The 15,565-nt window shown below is 43.8% G+C and overlaps 1 long non-coding RNA gene across 1 annotated transcript; it reads left to right on the top strand.

Annotated features, from left to right (window-relative positions):
• Window positions 1-4,352: 4,352 nt before the first annotated feature.
• LOC146770481 (uncharacterized) lies at window positions 4,353-6,396 on the top strand. The gene is made up of 5 exons (XR_014975660.1): window positions 4,353-4,477; window positions 4,565-4,661; window positions 4,762-4,846; window positions 5,195-5,268; window positions 5,552-6,396. It is a non-coding gene; the product is annotated as an uncharacterized LOC146770481 (long non-coding RNA).
• Window positions 6,397-15,565: the final 9,169 nt, after the last annotated feature.

Here is a 15,565-nt window from a genome sequence, read left to right as displayed (position 1 = left end):
TGCACACCCTATTCCAAGGGCAGATGAGCTCATAGATAAACTAGCTTCTGCAAAGTTTTTGAGCACATTTGACTTAACAGCTGGCTATTGGCAAATCAGATTAGCTGAGGAGTCTAAGGCCAAAACAGCATTCTCAACCCCAGGTGGGCATTATCAGTTTGTGGTGATGCCCTTTGGTCTGAAGAATGCACCTGCCACCTTCCAAAGGCTGGTGAACCAAGTCCTTACTGGGTTGGATGACTTTTGCGCAGCATATCTTGATGACATTGCTGTCTTTAGTTCCACCTGGGAGGATCACCTGATCCACCTGAAGAAGGCTCTTGAGGCCCTGCAAAGGGCAGGCCTCACTATCAAGGCTACTAAGTGCCAGATAGGGCAGAGTAAGGTTGTATATTTGGGCCACCTTGTAGGTGGAGGCCAAGTTCAACCACTGGAGAGTAAGATACAATCCATCAAGGATTGGTCCCCTCCAACCACCCAGACTCAAGTTCGAGCTTTCTTGGGCTTGACTGGGTACTACAGGAAGTTTGTTAAGAACTATGGGTCCATTGTGACTCCTCTTAATGATCTGACATCCAAGAAGATGCCCAAAAAGGTTCAGTGGACAGTAAGCTGTCAAAAGGCATTTGATGACCTGAAGGAGGCCATGTGCTCTGCACCTATCCTGAAAAGTCCTGACTACTCCAAAGAGTTTATTGTCCAAACAGATGCTTCTGAGTTGGGTGTGGTTGCTGTCACAACTTAATGTAGATGGTCAAGACCAACCCATTGCTTTTATTAGCAGAAGGTTGACCCCCAGAGAGAAGAATTGGTCAGCTATTGAGAGGGAGGCCTTTGCTGTGGTGTGGGCCCTGAAGAAGCTGAGGCCATACTTGTTTGGCACTCACTTCAAGATTCAGACCGACCATAAGCCCCTCTTGTGGCTAAATCAGATGAAGGGTGAAAATCCCAAACTGCTTAGGTGGTCCATTTCCCTACAGGGGATGGACTTTACAGTGGAGCACCGGCCAGGTACTGACCATGGGAATGCAGATGGTCTCTCCAGGTACTTCCACTTAGGACATGAAGACGAGACTGGTCAAGGCTAGTTTAATGTCCCAGCGTTTGGGGGGGGGTTGTGTAGGAGAGTAGGGTCTGCTATCCTATGGTCACCCCAAATTTTTGCTTTTTGCTTCACTGGTTTTTGACATATTGAGGCTGTGGGCCTGCCAATCAGACCCCCAGCCTGCTGTTCTCTCTACTAAATTGAAACTGTGCACCATAGGTGCATAACCTATTGGAATTGGATCACCCTATGAGCCCCTGCACCAGTGTACACTAGGTACCCAGGGCATTGGTGTATCTAAGGCCTACCAGGGGCTGAAGCATGTATTATGCCGCCCCTGGCCTGGCCTAACAAATGTGACACAACTGGCTGATCACTCAGCTGGGGTAAGTTGGTGTAACCACCTCTTACTTAGGTGTAGTATACCTATACCTAACCTTAAATGGGACACCTGGTAACCTATAAGTCACTCCTATGGCAGGCCTTAACAATCCTGAAGGCAGAGTGCTTGGTTCCATGTGAGATGGTGCTCTGGCATGAGCTGAGCCTGTCTGCAGTGGTCGGAACAACTTCCTTCTACTGTTTCCAGATATCGTCATACCATATACTCTTAAGTGCATTATGAACCTCGCGGTTAAATGCTAACTTTGATTTGGATTTATCAAAACATGTCGAGTAAGGTGTCATACGAATTGGAATACTAACCCCTCGCCAATTCTGGTGACGGGGTTAGCATTCCACCCTTCTAGAGGGGCACGACATGTACAGTACCTGAAACCCGGGTAAAATCAGACATAGCCTCAGCTCCACAAAATGGATGCTGCCACCACAGACACAAGTCTGCCCTCCTGCTGCTGGGAGTCCTTCCAGCTTGGGAGGTGTGGACAAAGGGTTTCCTGCCAGGGGAGGTGCGTGCACCACCCCAGACAGGATTTTGTGTATTGGTCAGGTAGGGCTTGAAAGAAACCAGACATGCCTGAGGCTCACAAGGAGCCTCGGTGCATATGCCAGTTCAAACCGGTCCTGGGGCACACCAGTCCCGGGCCTGGGGCGAGCTGGACAATGGATTGGGGGTGTAACCACCCCCCTTCCTGGTCCCACCCTTAGGGAGGGACCTAGCAGGTAGTCCGGCCCCTAGAATCCGCTTAAAGGTAGGAGCTGTGTCCTAAGACTTCAGACATCCTGGAATCAATTTGAAACTAAGAAGAAGACGGGAACTTCGACGCTCTGCTGCACAGAGGACTGAAGCCAATCTCCCCTGTGGTCAGGGAGTGACCACCTTGCTAACGCAAGCACCATCCAGCGAATCAACGTCTGCTTTGCCGCCGCCTCCTGCCGGAGCCCGAGCCCAGAGACTGACAAGACCTGGACCTCCAGACCTCTAACCGCCCGATCCACAGTCCCTGAAAAGAGGAGACCCGTGGAGGCACCGAGACACGTGGAGCCAGCCATCTTGGAACGACTACGACAAGCTGACAAGTGCAACAACCGAGGCTCCCTCCAAGTTGTGCCTTGGGATCTGAGAAGCCCAACATCCGAGCAGCATCTGCACCAAAGGTGAGCCCTCCAGCATCTCCACGATCTGCGTGGGTCCCTTCTGCATTTTGCTACTCGACGCGCCTAACCGGTTGCTGGCCCGCTGGCTAGTGGCCATCTTGGCGACGAACTTCACAAAATACACCGCTGGTCTGGTTGCTCCAGACTGGCCCTTGCTCCCCTCCAAAGGAGCAGTCCCTCTGACCTTGCTGGTCAGAACCATCAGCTTATTTCATTTCCTACAACAATAGCTTTTGCCAAGGCTTGGTTGCTTCGACCAAGTCACCGACACCGCCGACAGCGAGAGCCTGCGTGGGACAGCTCGTGACCCAACTCCTGGACGTCGTCGACCTTCAGGGACCACGTGGCTGCAGAGACAAGCTACACCTTTCTTCCTGTTTGCACCCGACATCGCCTGGTACCCACCTGGTGCCACGCTGGTCACTGGCTAGTGACTGTGAACACTGTCCCCTCTGCTTACAGGTCTTCAACATCTCCGATCCACTCTTGGATCCACCGCATCTCTTCCAGACCGACCGCCTGCAGCATCTTTGTCCACAGGCTCCACGGAACAGATAGAAGAAACCCGACGCACTTCGACGCCTATGCACCCGCTTCCTGTGGGTGAGGTAAAGCTGGCACTCCGGTGCCCAAGTGTAGAGAATCATCTCTAGTGTCTGTGTTTCCAATCTTAAGTTCCTAGGTCATCCGGAAGATCCTCTTTGCAGTAACTTTGTACTTTTTACGCACCCATTGAAACCTAAGGGAGCACGCGTGTGACTATTTGCTCTGCACACGCAACCCGTGGACCTCCTGGTCACTAACTGAAGTTAGCTCCTTGTAGGCCCAGCGATTCTAGAGGCCCTAGGCCTTTTCCCTTTTCTGTTTGTGGTACTTATACCACTATTTTAGTATATGGTTTGAGTGGCCACCAGGGCCTATCCATATAAAGTGCAACTTCTGTGTATTCTACTGTAATCTTGTTTGACGATTTGTGCTCCTGTGCTCATAAAGAGACTAGGGGTTACTTTGAGAAATAAATACATATATATTTTGAATATATATCTGTGTGGTGTCCTTTCATTGGTATAAAAGGGGGTTACTTTTGGTAAAACAGCTTGCTTAACACGCTTCAAGAGTTTAGCCTCAAAGACTGCTTAGCCTACGCTACCACTAGGGCAGCTAGTCCGAAAAGGTTGACTTACAACCACACCATAAGGGTTGCTTGGCATGGTACAAGGTGGTCACTTTAACTAGTGAACATCATATACCAGGCCAACTTCTCACAGTATGCATCATGACCTTAATGTAGGAAACTATATATAGGTGCTAGGCGATATGTAGGCTTATCTTCTACTATGTTGCCATTGTTACCTCTGGTATAATTTGGCTTATCCTATTAGACTTATTTGATATGCCCCTTATTGGAACATGTAGTCGGTTGCCTTAATATTTTTCATTTTATTTGCACCCTTCTTTACATATCTTTTTATCTGTTTGCATAATTTCATTTACCTCCGTATATGACTCTTGCTCACAGCTTGCTTGCAGCATTTTTCCTCATATCACTGCCTTCGTAATGCAACATTTTTCTATTTTTCTGCTTCTGCAGTTGTTGAATTGATACTACTTTACCTATTTACGGCCTTCAGTCCCTGTTTATCTTTCTGCCCTACGTTTCCTTTTAGAAAGACTTGCTCCTCCCCCTCCGTATCTCTGATGACGTATCCTTTTCCTCTCGCGTACCACCAGTGACGCGTTAGCCCATTGGCCTATTTAAACGGCGCTTGAACACCGTGTGTGCTCTCCGAACCGATCAGTTTCACCTGAGGCTTTTTCTTCCCGCTCGGAGCCCTCTGGATTGACAGTACACGTTCTAAACTCGCGCTTTATCAGGTACGTTAACCAGACGCAATCCTTCTTTCTCTTTATCATAGCGCCAGAAACGCTTTCATTTTTATATTTTCTCCTATATTCTTATAGCCCTGTTTAAATCCTATCACGACGAACCTTCCCGTGGCTTTCACGAAGATGTATCTATATTATTTCTCCATGGCCCTTTAAAGCCCTGTTCATTCAGGTAGAGATTGTTATCTTATTTTGTTTCCCTTATTATTTCACTTTGTCTGCCTGAATGTACCCGTGTCACTCTCACCCTATCTTTTAATCTAATTTTGTAGGATCGGCAGCCAAATTTTCTCGCACCCGGAATTCTATTGATAAGGGATTCGTTTCTGATTCCGAGAGCGTCCTTTTTCCCTTCAGGTGAACTTTTGTTACCGCTGCCTCTTTGAATGCGCTTACATATGTATATTTATTTTTCCTAGTGCTTCTAGGCCTCATGTTCATCTGTGCCCTTGTACACCTTAGTCTCGGCACTCTCCCTGAGGCATGGATGCATGCTTCAAACGATCCTCTACATATCGTATTTTGTGCTGTGTTTTTTTGCTTTATCCTCTTACTTCATTAGAAAAGTGAACTTACATGGATTTTCTTTGCTGATATGATTTAAAACCTGTTGTGGCAGCTTGAATATACTAGGGTCTGCGCGTCCTTTCGGGACGCCTTTCTTCTTGATTAGTTCATTTTTTATATGCTTGTTTTTCTTGGCAGAATTATTTCAAGCAAACGCATCGATTGATTCTAACCTGAGCTATCCTGCTCATGCCCTGTATGTGATCTCACAGGTGAGCGCAAACGATCCCTTATGTTCTCTCCCCCCTTTTCCCTTTCCGTTCTTCCTTGGGATAAGAATAATTCCTTTTGATCATGTGTCCTGAAATATCTAGTGTACCCGCATTTTAATTAATTCTCTATGTAGAGAAAAATATTTCTAATTATGCTTTGTTGTTCTGTTAACACTTGTGACTAATGACTTTGTATTATATATGCTGCTGACTTAGATGAACAATGTCACTAAGGCTTTATGTTGATTAAGTTATCTTAATATACTGTTATTACTTTTGATAGGTCCCAGCACAAACCCATACTAAGACTCTTGGTTCTGTTCGCCCTGAGGAAGGTGGCACCAACATTTCGGTGCATTCACCGAAACGCGCGTCGGCGTCTACATGTGGCCCACCCAAGCCCTAATTCCTCAAATTTGAACATCTGTCACTTAACACGATATTGAATATTCATATGATTTTGTGTACATATTGAGTTTTGTTCATAAATTGAATATTCTTTGGGTCATTTACACCTTTTATATGCGAATGTGTGATTTTAGTGTTTATGGTGTGGAATGATTCTGGTATGAATGTGTAAGTCAGTGAGTGTTTGAGTACGTCTGGGATCCCGTTTAGCATTTTCATTGTTATTTTGAAAGTCTTTTTGAATCAATAACAAATCAGTCAATGCACTGAATTCATCTTTTCGAAATCGATCTAATTTAAAAATAAAACTCTTATAAATTTGTTTCTCGATTATGTTCTGAATTTAATTGTCTGTATTTTCTTTTTGTTGTCTTAGTCCAAGTGTTGACATACTAAAAAGACGATACATTGTATGTTCTGAAATTCATAGGTAGAGACCCTTTTTACTTTTTATAGCAATTAATCAGCCATAAAAAAATATACTGAACCAGTGGTTGGAGTGAATCGCCACTCATATAAGTCCCCACTGGTAATGATGTTACCTGTAAAGAGATAATGCATCAAGAAAGACCCATGTGCCATGCACATCCAGCACTGTGTGTCTGTGGGTCCACATACAACATGTAATGGCCATAAATCTTAGAATACCTAACTGTTACCCAAAAATGTATTAAAAGTGTATGTCGAAATAAAGATAAACAAAGTATGCAATTATAACTTACCCACTGTGTAAGGTCATGAATAGCACCTCTACCTCGGTGCAAACTCGAGGGTGCGTCTGTGTCCTAGAAAAAGGCGGGACACGACGGAGATTAGTGGTACATTGATAATGAATGTGACATCCACAATGTAAAGGCAGCCAATTTGTGATTAAAAGTAACTCAAGGAACTAGAAACCTAGTTATATATGGTAGGTTAAGAGGGAAAAACTCCTTGTGAGGAAATTAATCACTGATGTAGTAACAGTGATCAGGTGATGGGTAGCTTTTGTGAATAATAAGCAGATCAAAAAGGTTATGGGTGTTATTGTCCTGAAATGTTAAGCATAGAAACCGGAGTCACCCTGGTCTCACTAAACATATGTTGGTAAGCAAATCACGGGCACTCAATGACTCGATACCCCAACAGGAGGGCCCGGAACAAGCCTTACACAGCTGATACTGTCTACTGTCCTGCAGCTAGTGGGTAAATCTTGATACAACAAAGATAATTAAAGTGCTTTAGAATGTGGTGCAGGGGGCAATGTTGGGCGTGATTTGTCATCACGACTATTAGTATCACAAAGGTAGTGAATAAAACCAAAGAAGAACAAGATTGAAAGTGCTGTTATTGCTTACCTCTAATGGGGCTATGCCACGGGAGCTAGTTCGTGCCTGGGGAGGACAACCAGCAACTCATGAGTACAGTAATTTATACTACTGGTTTGCGAAGAATGACCTGCCCTGCCCATCTCGGTTGGACCAATGACGGTGTGGGAGCCAAAATGAACTACAAAAGTCAATAGACTTGTAGTTTTAATGCCATCGTGGAAGGAGAGTTGTTATATGCTTCCACTGAGCACTAGGTATCATGGGAAATATCATGGGAAATATAGCACCATGGTAGATTCCATGCCATTGGTATTATAACTTTATCAATGGACTAATGGCCTGTGACTTGATAGTTAGCCATGGAGTGACATGCTTACCCAGTCCAGCAGGGTGAAAAAGGCTTGCAATGAATCTACCAAGTATATTTGCATGCATACGTGTGACTATATAGTATGGCAAGAGGGTTATTAATGGTGGTGTGTTCAGGTGGACTGTCTTAGTTGTAGGAAGTATGATGGGGCAAATTCTTTGTCAAATGATCATTGAGTTGTGTGATCTGAAGGGACTTTGATGGTGTAAGACTAAACCAAGGGATGTTATCATTGAGGCCCTGACTTGCACTTTATAACCGAAAGATCCAGCATTGTTCCATCTTGAAGAGGTATTGGGATACATTAGTTATTGTTTGTGGAATTGTGGGTTTTATCTATTACTTTCCATTTTAATTAGTCGGCATCGTGCCTTTTTACCAAGAAGTGTGTATTGTCAATTTTGTGGCTTGTTTTCTAAAATGGATAGTACTCTTGTGTTCCATGATCCATGATCATTTTTGTTGTCATGCCAACATATTTCAACCCGCATGGACAAGTGATCAGATAGAATAAAGGATCTGAGTTGCAATTTGCATGTTGTCTTAACTCCCATGGTTTGTCTCTGTCCATGTGGACATGCGTTACATGACCTACATTAGAAATGACCGTTGACTGGAGGGATACCCCCGAGGGTTTCCTGTTTATTTTTGTTTGGGGACCGTGGTCTAGTGTGTAACAAATTATCATGGTGGTTTGTACTTTGTTTGAAAGCAGACATGGGTCTGGGTAGGGTTAGTGCTCCTTTGCTTAGAATTTTCCAATATTTGTTGATGCATTTTTTGGATGAGACTTGACTTATTGCTGAAAGCATTCACACAAAGCAGTCTGTCTATGGGTTCTTTCACTGGTTGAGCCTCAAGCAGAGAGTCACAGTTATTGTTCCTCATCTCTTGGCTGATCTTTGTATCGAGGCCTCTGGGAATTAGGGGTCGAGACATTTATTTTGTAATTCTGCTGCATGGCTCCTGAATTTTTTGCCATCTGAGCAATTCCGCTGCACTCTCAAAAATTGTCCAAATGGTAAGTTATTTCTGAGAGACTTGGGGTAAAAGCTAGAATATGTTAGCAATGCATTCTTGGCCATTGGTTTTCTCTAAAGTTCCATTTGGAGTGTGCCTGCTGACACGTAGCTCATCAAATTCAAGAAAGAAAGCCGTTCATGACTAAATTTGCAAGTAATTCTCAGGAAAGTGTTACATGAGTTAAGCCATTGGTGGGATAACCTTATCTTTTCCAGATAAGGGGAGCTGGTCCCAGGTGGGTCTTTAAACCTCCTCAGGCCCTATATTTTGTGCATTGCTTTTTTGTAAATAACACAGCCCAATGGAAGAGCGTTAAGGGTTTGATGAATGGATGGGAAAGGGGATTTATGGAAAGGTGTGACAAAGACAAACAGTGCACACAGACAATATTCATCTGAGCGATGAGCAGCCAACCGTCATCAATCTGTTGTGGGAGGAAAAAGAAATGCAGGAATGACTATGCCACAGTTCTAAAAAATTATTTTAAAAAGAAAAATGATACTGTATTGCCAAATTGAGAGGTGCATCTGCATTCATCTTGGATTATCTGTCCATCTTAAGTACCTGGCTGAAGCGGTCCGGTAAGATAAGCGTGAATGTTATAGTGCTTTATTCTTTTGTGCAGGAGAAGAAAAGTCATGGGAATTTAAAAAAAACAAATGATATACTTAAAAGATTGTAAACATCTTCCAGAAAGCTTACGGTAGGTGACCCTAGAATGTCACCCTCAGATAACACACTCCGCCCTCTTTAGGATGGAACAAAGATGGGTGCATCGTTTGGACTCAGACCATCAGGGACTGAATGATGAATCCCTTGGGGCTCACTTGTCAATAACTGAGAAATAAGCCAAGCCTTACACAGTGTCCCCTAGCGGGGTTCATCACAATGACAGAAATGTTTCTACTGAAGGAAATGGGAGATTATCACGCATTTGAGAAAACTGCTCCATACTTTAATGCTACTTCCGCCAGACCACTTTGTCATTGATGAGGCAGCATCTATTCCAAATAATGACTGCATCCTCCATGTACACACGTCAACACGCTATTTTCAAACCGATGGGTTGAGAGAAATCGAGTTAGCTTAAATCAAAACATATACACGCACCCTAGGCTACCAGATTTAATTATTGAAAGATTAATATAACAGAATCACATTACAAACTCAGTCACCTCGGACTTCTGTGATGAATGACTATATATATCATAGCTTTCATAAATTCGGGACATTTTTGCCCCATTCGAGACCATGAAATACGTCACACCATATCGTTTCTTTGCTCCGACATATCTTTAATGAGCATCCCAGACACTCCAAGATGGCTGACATAATTTACTAGCTTTTCGGCTGTCCTGACAGAAATGCCACATGACACACTCTTCCAGAGCTCAAACCATTTGGCTTCCCTCCGCGGCCCCGCCAGTAGCTGTGGCTGGTATAAGAGCGAGCCCACACTGAAGGACATTACCATCCCGCTTGTGGCGGTGTGGGGTAGGTCTACCACTGGGAAGGTGAGTATTGAAGACGCTTTGACAATCTCCCCCAGTCTTCAAAAATGGCAGAGGTAAGCTGTTTCAAGGGCTGTTCAGGTTGAGTTAAGAACTACTCAGTCCCTACCGTGATTGAGATCAACCACGTTGCTTACTCCCCTGGGTCCTGGGGGATTTTCACCTGTTCTGCAGCTCCGGGGCTTGACTTTGCTGGGCACCCCGGTAGTCTGTAGTACTATGTGATTTCCTCCCATTACTCTAGGCTAAGAGAAGCAGGGTTTTTTTAATAATACAAGGAGGACGGGCATTCTATCTTACTTACTGCCTTGCCCTGCTGAGAGTCACTATCTTGTCATTGACTAACTGGGTTTGTCGATTATTCGACAAGCAGTTTTCATACATACCAGCTAATCACTGCCCTTATTTTATCCTTATTCATTTGTTAGAAACAACACTACATGTGTCTAGTATCCCGCTGTAACTGATGAGGCGCGATATTACAAACATTAGATGAGGTTTAGATAACTCTGATCCCCACCGTTGGCACAGCCTATTCATCACTGATGTTGTTTTTAATTTTTGTTTTTAATTGAGAGTCACGGGTGTGCTATAATTACCACATTTATAGCACTGCATATCTATAATTTTCATGAGTGATAACTACTGGTATCACCATGTATTGATTGTGTCACCTTTTGATCACCATATAGATCTAGAATTTTGGATTGAACTGTTGTGTGATCACAAATACATAACTAATTTATTATGTTTTCAAATATATTTGTTTCTTTCTCAGGTTGGTCTCTATACCTGTGGGTACCGTTCCTATAGGTACATTACGTGGTAGGTAGTTCTTCACCTCACCATTAGGTGTAGATAGTTTTTCTTTTCATTTGAGCCTGAGGAATCACCACAGATCATTCTTGACTACTAGGAGAGAAACATGTCGACGATTTAGGAGTAGAACAATTTTTTGACACATAACAGCCAGATAATCGCCACCCCTTATAATTATTTTAACCAGGCTGGGATCCTTACAGAATAAAATTAATTTAGAGGATTCCATCCCCTGTTTTATCTTGCACATCAACCATTACATCAACACCTACTAGGCCCCTTATACCCACAGCACCTATACAGCAAGGAACTAAAGATCTCCGGTAAAGAGCCCCTTTAAGGGTGCCCGTCTGGTATTGCAGCGCCGACCCGACAAGGAGCAGGCCCATATGATGAAGCATGACACCTAGCTTGCTGGGTGTGTGAGGGCCCTAGTTCCTAAAGGAGGATATCCCCCTCCTCCTTGGAGGACAACCTATCCACGTGACATCACATAAACATTCTTACTGTGTTTTTTGACCCACTGAGGAACTTCATACTCACTTCTTGTAGTTATTGAAGTAGTCAATCCCTGAGTCCTTTCATCATCCTCCTGATTCCGAGTCAAGAATATGTACAACTCCTTAACGATTTCAGTCCCTACTCAAATCAATCAATCAGTGGGTTTTTGTAGAGCGCTGCTTGTCACCCTGGGGGTTCTCCAGGTTTCTGTGAGCCTTTTTCGAAGAGCCAAATCTTGACCAATATTGGCCCCCTGTAACAAAATTAGCTGAAACCTGCCCCTGCAAACAGCTCAGCCGCACCCCCTCATCCCTCCCAGGGGGGCAGGCCGAGCAGTTTGCCAGGGCTGGTTTCGGTTCCAGCCCTGATTGCTTTAGTTAATTAAAATCTGTTGTTTTCTTTTGAGACTCGCAACAAAGCGAACATTCTCTTGGATTCCTGGACGGCATGCCAACTTGAACTAATGTTAGTCTGCGGCTGCATCTCTGAGTCAGGATAAAACGCTTAGCGGCATAGAGCTTTCCTCACGCCCTGAAGTTATCTGTTTGCAAAAAATGTTGTTTTAAACTTAATGCACGGTCAATCTGCCACAGAAAAAGAGTGGCATTATTGATTTTTAAAAAATAATGTTTTTTTGTTACTGATAGCGATTCACTCTGAATATTTTGTATTTTTTAAGCTAAATTGGTCACTATGCGTCTATCTTTCTCACAACTGTTGTTTAATAGCTTTGAATGTATTCATGTCAGTAAAGCAAATACATTTTCAATTCTTAGGTTTAACAGCAATCGCATTTTCATGTATTCATTCTCTATTTCTTTGTTTTCTTACACACTAATAATTTTTTGCTTTAGACACATTAGCCTTTGCATCTCCATTTATTGTCTATAATCATAAATTGCCAGTTCATATATACTTTGTAGTTAATCAATGCTTTTTTTTAAAAACTGCAACAGACAGGATTGATTTTTATTTCTAAGTATGTAATTTATAATTGATATAACCAATTACTAGTGAAAATGTGTGTGGAGTGATTCTTTGTTTTTTTCCTATCTTTCACGCATTTTGTAGTGTAAAGTTCATCTAGTAATCTGTAATTTACAGTCTTTGTATTGCTTATTTAGTTACTTGGGGCCTCTCATAGACAACTGCAGTATTTCAAATTTCCAATTAGCTTGACAGCTCGACAGCTTAACTCCATTGGCAGCACATCTCTGGAAGCAGGGACATTCAGCTGCATTGTGGTAGCTCTACCCCCCGCACAAAACACCCAGCAGCAACCACCTACCACCACATCTGTCTACCAGGACCTTGATGACCCACTTTCAAGATTTCAACGCAGTGAGGTCCAGAGGGAGATGGCTGGTCAGGAGCGGGTGGGTTTGACAGCCTAGTGGCCAAACTGGATGGGGTCTGTGGGTATCTCAGTCCCATTAGGAACCACCAAGAGTCCATCACAGGCACCCTCAGTCCACTCCATGCTCTCCAGCATTCTATGGCTGACATCACTGGAGTACTGATTCACAGACAAGAACAACTGTCCAGTTAATGTGGCTCCAGCGATTAGCTCAAGGAGTTGCGTCAATTGAGAATGATCATGGAGAATATGGAGCAGATGTAGGCCTCACACTTGGCATCCATGGCTGCATACCATAGAGACATTGCTGGAGTCTTGCAAGCCCTGCAGCTAATCATCACTGTAGTGCTGCCTCAACCTTTGGCACAGATGAATGCTGCTGCACCATCAACATCCATATCTCACCCCCCTGAAGTGTCCCAGCTTCACAGTGCTACAACCAACCCTCCATCACGCACACGGAATGCACATGAAACATCAATGGAGGAAGATGTGGATGAATCAACAATCTTGCAAAGAAGTCAGCGGTAGCATTCATCTCTGTCAAATTGTCTGTTACTCCTTGGAACTGTGCCTACCATCATGCCCCGGAACATCAGCTTCCACTTTCCCATGAATGATTCTGCTACACTCACCTTGGACTTTGTTATGGATTGGCAAGTTTCGTTCCCAATGACACTGCAATCAGCTTGCTGTCTGAACTCTGCCTCTTCCTCAACATGACTCTTCACATTTTCCGCCCGGACATTCACACTACGGGGTGTTGTTACACAGAGAACTGGGCCAGTCTACTACCTCAGTTACTGCACATGTAAATAAAACCAATTGAGTCACTAAGATGTGTGTTGCCTGTGCCCAATAATGTTTAAATGTGCCAACAATGCATGTTCAGGGTAGCCATCATTACTTATCAAGGAACATTTGACAAAGGGAATATGATTACCCGGTGTCCATGATAAGCATTGTGAGGGCCTGACACGTGTGACTTAAACAGTGCTCTGATCTGTAAGACAACACTGTCTCAGAAACACAAAATTACTCCATGCCCATGATGTTGATCATGACTGGGAACAATACTCATGTCACTGTAAAGCCACATGAAGTGTCTACAAGCAATTTGTGATAAATATATATTCAGAAGAACTACCCATAGTCAATGTGGTGGAAAATGTTTAAAAAAGATGTGTGTTGTGGTATAACACATGTAAAGACAGTTCACTCAACATGACACATATTCAACATTATTCCATGGAGCATAAATAGGAGGAATGGTGTAGGAAATTGTTGGAGTTGGCCCTTTTTGCAGGGTCATCCCAGAACTTTTTGCCTTCCTCCTATATTTTTTCTGACCTGTTGTTGGCTGTTTTATGACTCTGGGCACTTTACCACTGCTGATCAGTGCTAAAGTGCATATGCTCTCCCTATTATAAGTTGATGCATGTGCTTTCTATCAACTTGAAGAAGAATCTCCAAGGGCTTGAACTAGAGCTTGCCTCACCAACCAGCTCCCCCCTGAATTCCCTTTCTGGGAATTGAAGTGCCTGCTGTTGTGCTGGGCCTTCTGAGAGACTGTGTGTCGCTGGGAGCTGGAAGCGCGATGCAACAAAGAGAAGCGTGTCACAGCCATAGCCTCTGTCATCGCATCGCCGAGAAAGCGAGCCGCCACTGTCATCATCGCATCGCCGAAGCGCGATGTATCGCCGGAGAAGCGGGACGCTTCCACAGAGGTCATCATGGCATCACCAGAGAAGCGTGTTGCAGGGCCTGTCACGTCTCCAAAGATCATTGAGTCGCCGCACGGCCATCGGGGGTGCACGCATCACACCAACGGTGTCGCATTGCAACAAGACACCATTTTATCGCATCGCACCAGAGAAGAGTATCGCTTCGAGGTGCCAGCGAGAGCAGTAAGAAACCGATGCATCAACTCCCCACACAATAAGGAACCGACGCATCCACTCCCCTGCATGTAAGGAACCGACGCATCACCTTCCCAGCAACCCTTTTGTTTTCTTTGCACTACGCCTCTAAGGTACATTGAGAGTAAAGTGTTGCATTTACAACTTGAGAGAACTGAGCTATTTGATTACATTTGAGAGACTATCTTTGAGTACAGTATTGTGGATTTTTGTCATTTGGTCTTGTGTTAAGTCTATATAAAAATACTTATTTTTATAATACAACCTGTGTCTTGTCCATTTGTAGTGTTGTCACTGTATTACTGTATGTGTTCACAAATGCTTTACACACTGCCTCTGAGATAAGCCTTCCTGCTCGTGCCAACCTACCAAGGAAGTGAGCAGGGGTTATTTTAACCCCCTACCCTGACTAGAAGCAAGGGTCCCTATTTGTCACAGGTACCTACCGATGCCAACTAGAGACCCCCAAATCTAACAGAAATCATAGCTCAAAAATTGATAATGGTTCAAATATGTGCACAGGTTTCCTGTAACGCACATCACTACATCCCTCATCCAACACTTGCCAATTTGTTCACAGTATTGTCCAAAATGTACAAGGCTTTGTAGAAACATGTAAAGAGGTGTCATGATTTGTGAAGAATGCTAGGCATACATCCCCTGCATCCCCACGTGGAAAGTGAAGCCTTTGTGAGGACCGGTGTAATCAAAGATGTCACTAAGTATCCTGACACCATGCACATAAAATTCAACCAATGCTGTGCAGAGCACAATGCCCACAGTGCATCCCGTTTAAATCTGTCCGAGCTAAATAATCACATATGGATACATTTTTCACAGGCCAATCAATAACTCTTCCCAGATGAACTGTGTTACCCTAAACATCAATCAGTTTGTTTAAAACACATTTTAAATGAGGTTTGTTGAAACCCTGTTCCTTGAAGATGCTGTAATCACATTTGGAGACATTCTATTTGATTGTGGAGGGATGCATCTGTCATAATCCACTACCAATCCAATAGGATATGTCCACACAGTAAAACTGAATGGGAGCACAAAGCATCAACCATTGGCAATTT

Source organism: Triturus cristatus, unplaced genomic scaffold (assembly GCF_964204655.1).
Source record: "Triturus cristatus unplaced genomic scaffold, aTriCri1.1 SCAFFOLD_1114, whole genome shotgun sequence".
Lineage (NCBI taxonomy): Eukaryota > Metazoa > Chordata > Amphibia > Caudata > Salamandridae > Triturus > Triturus cristatus.
Note: the sequence above shows the minus strand (reverse complement) of the source record. Positions and strands in the feature narration are given on the sequence as shown.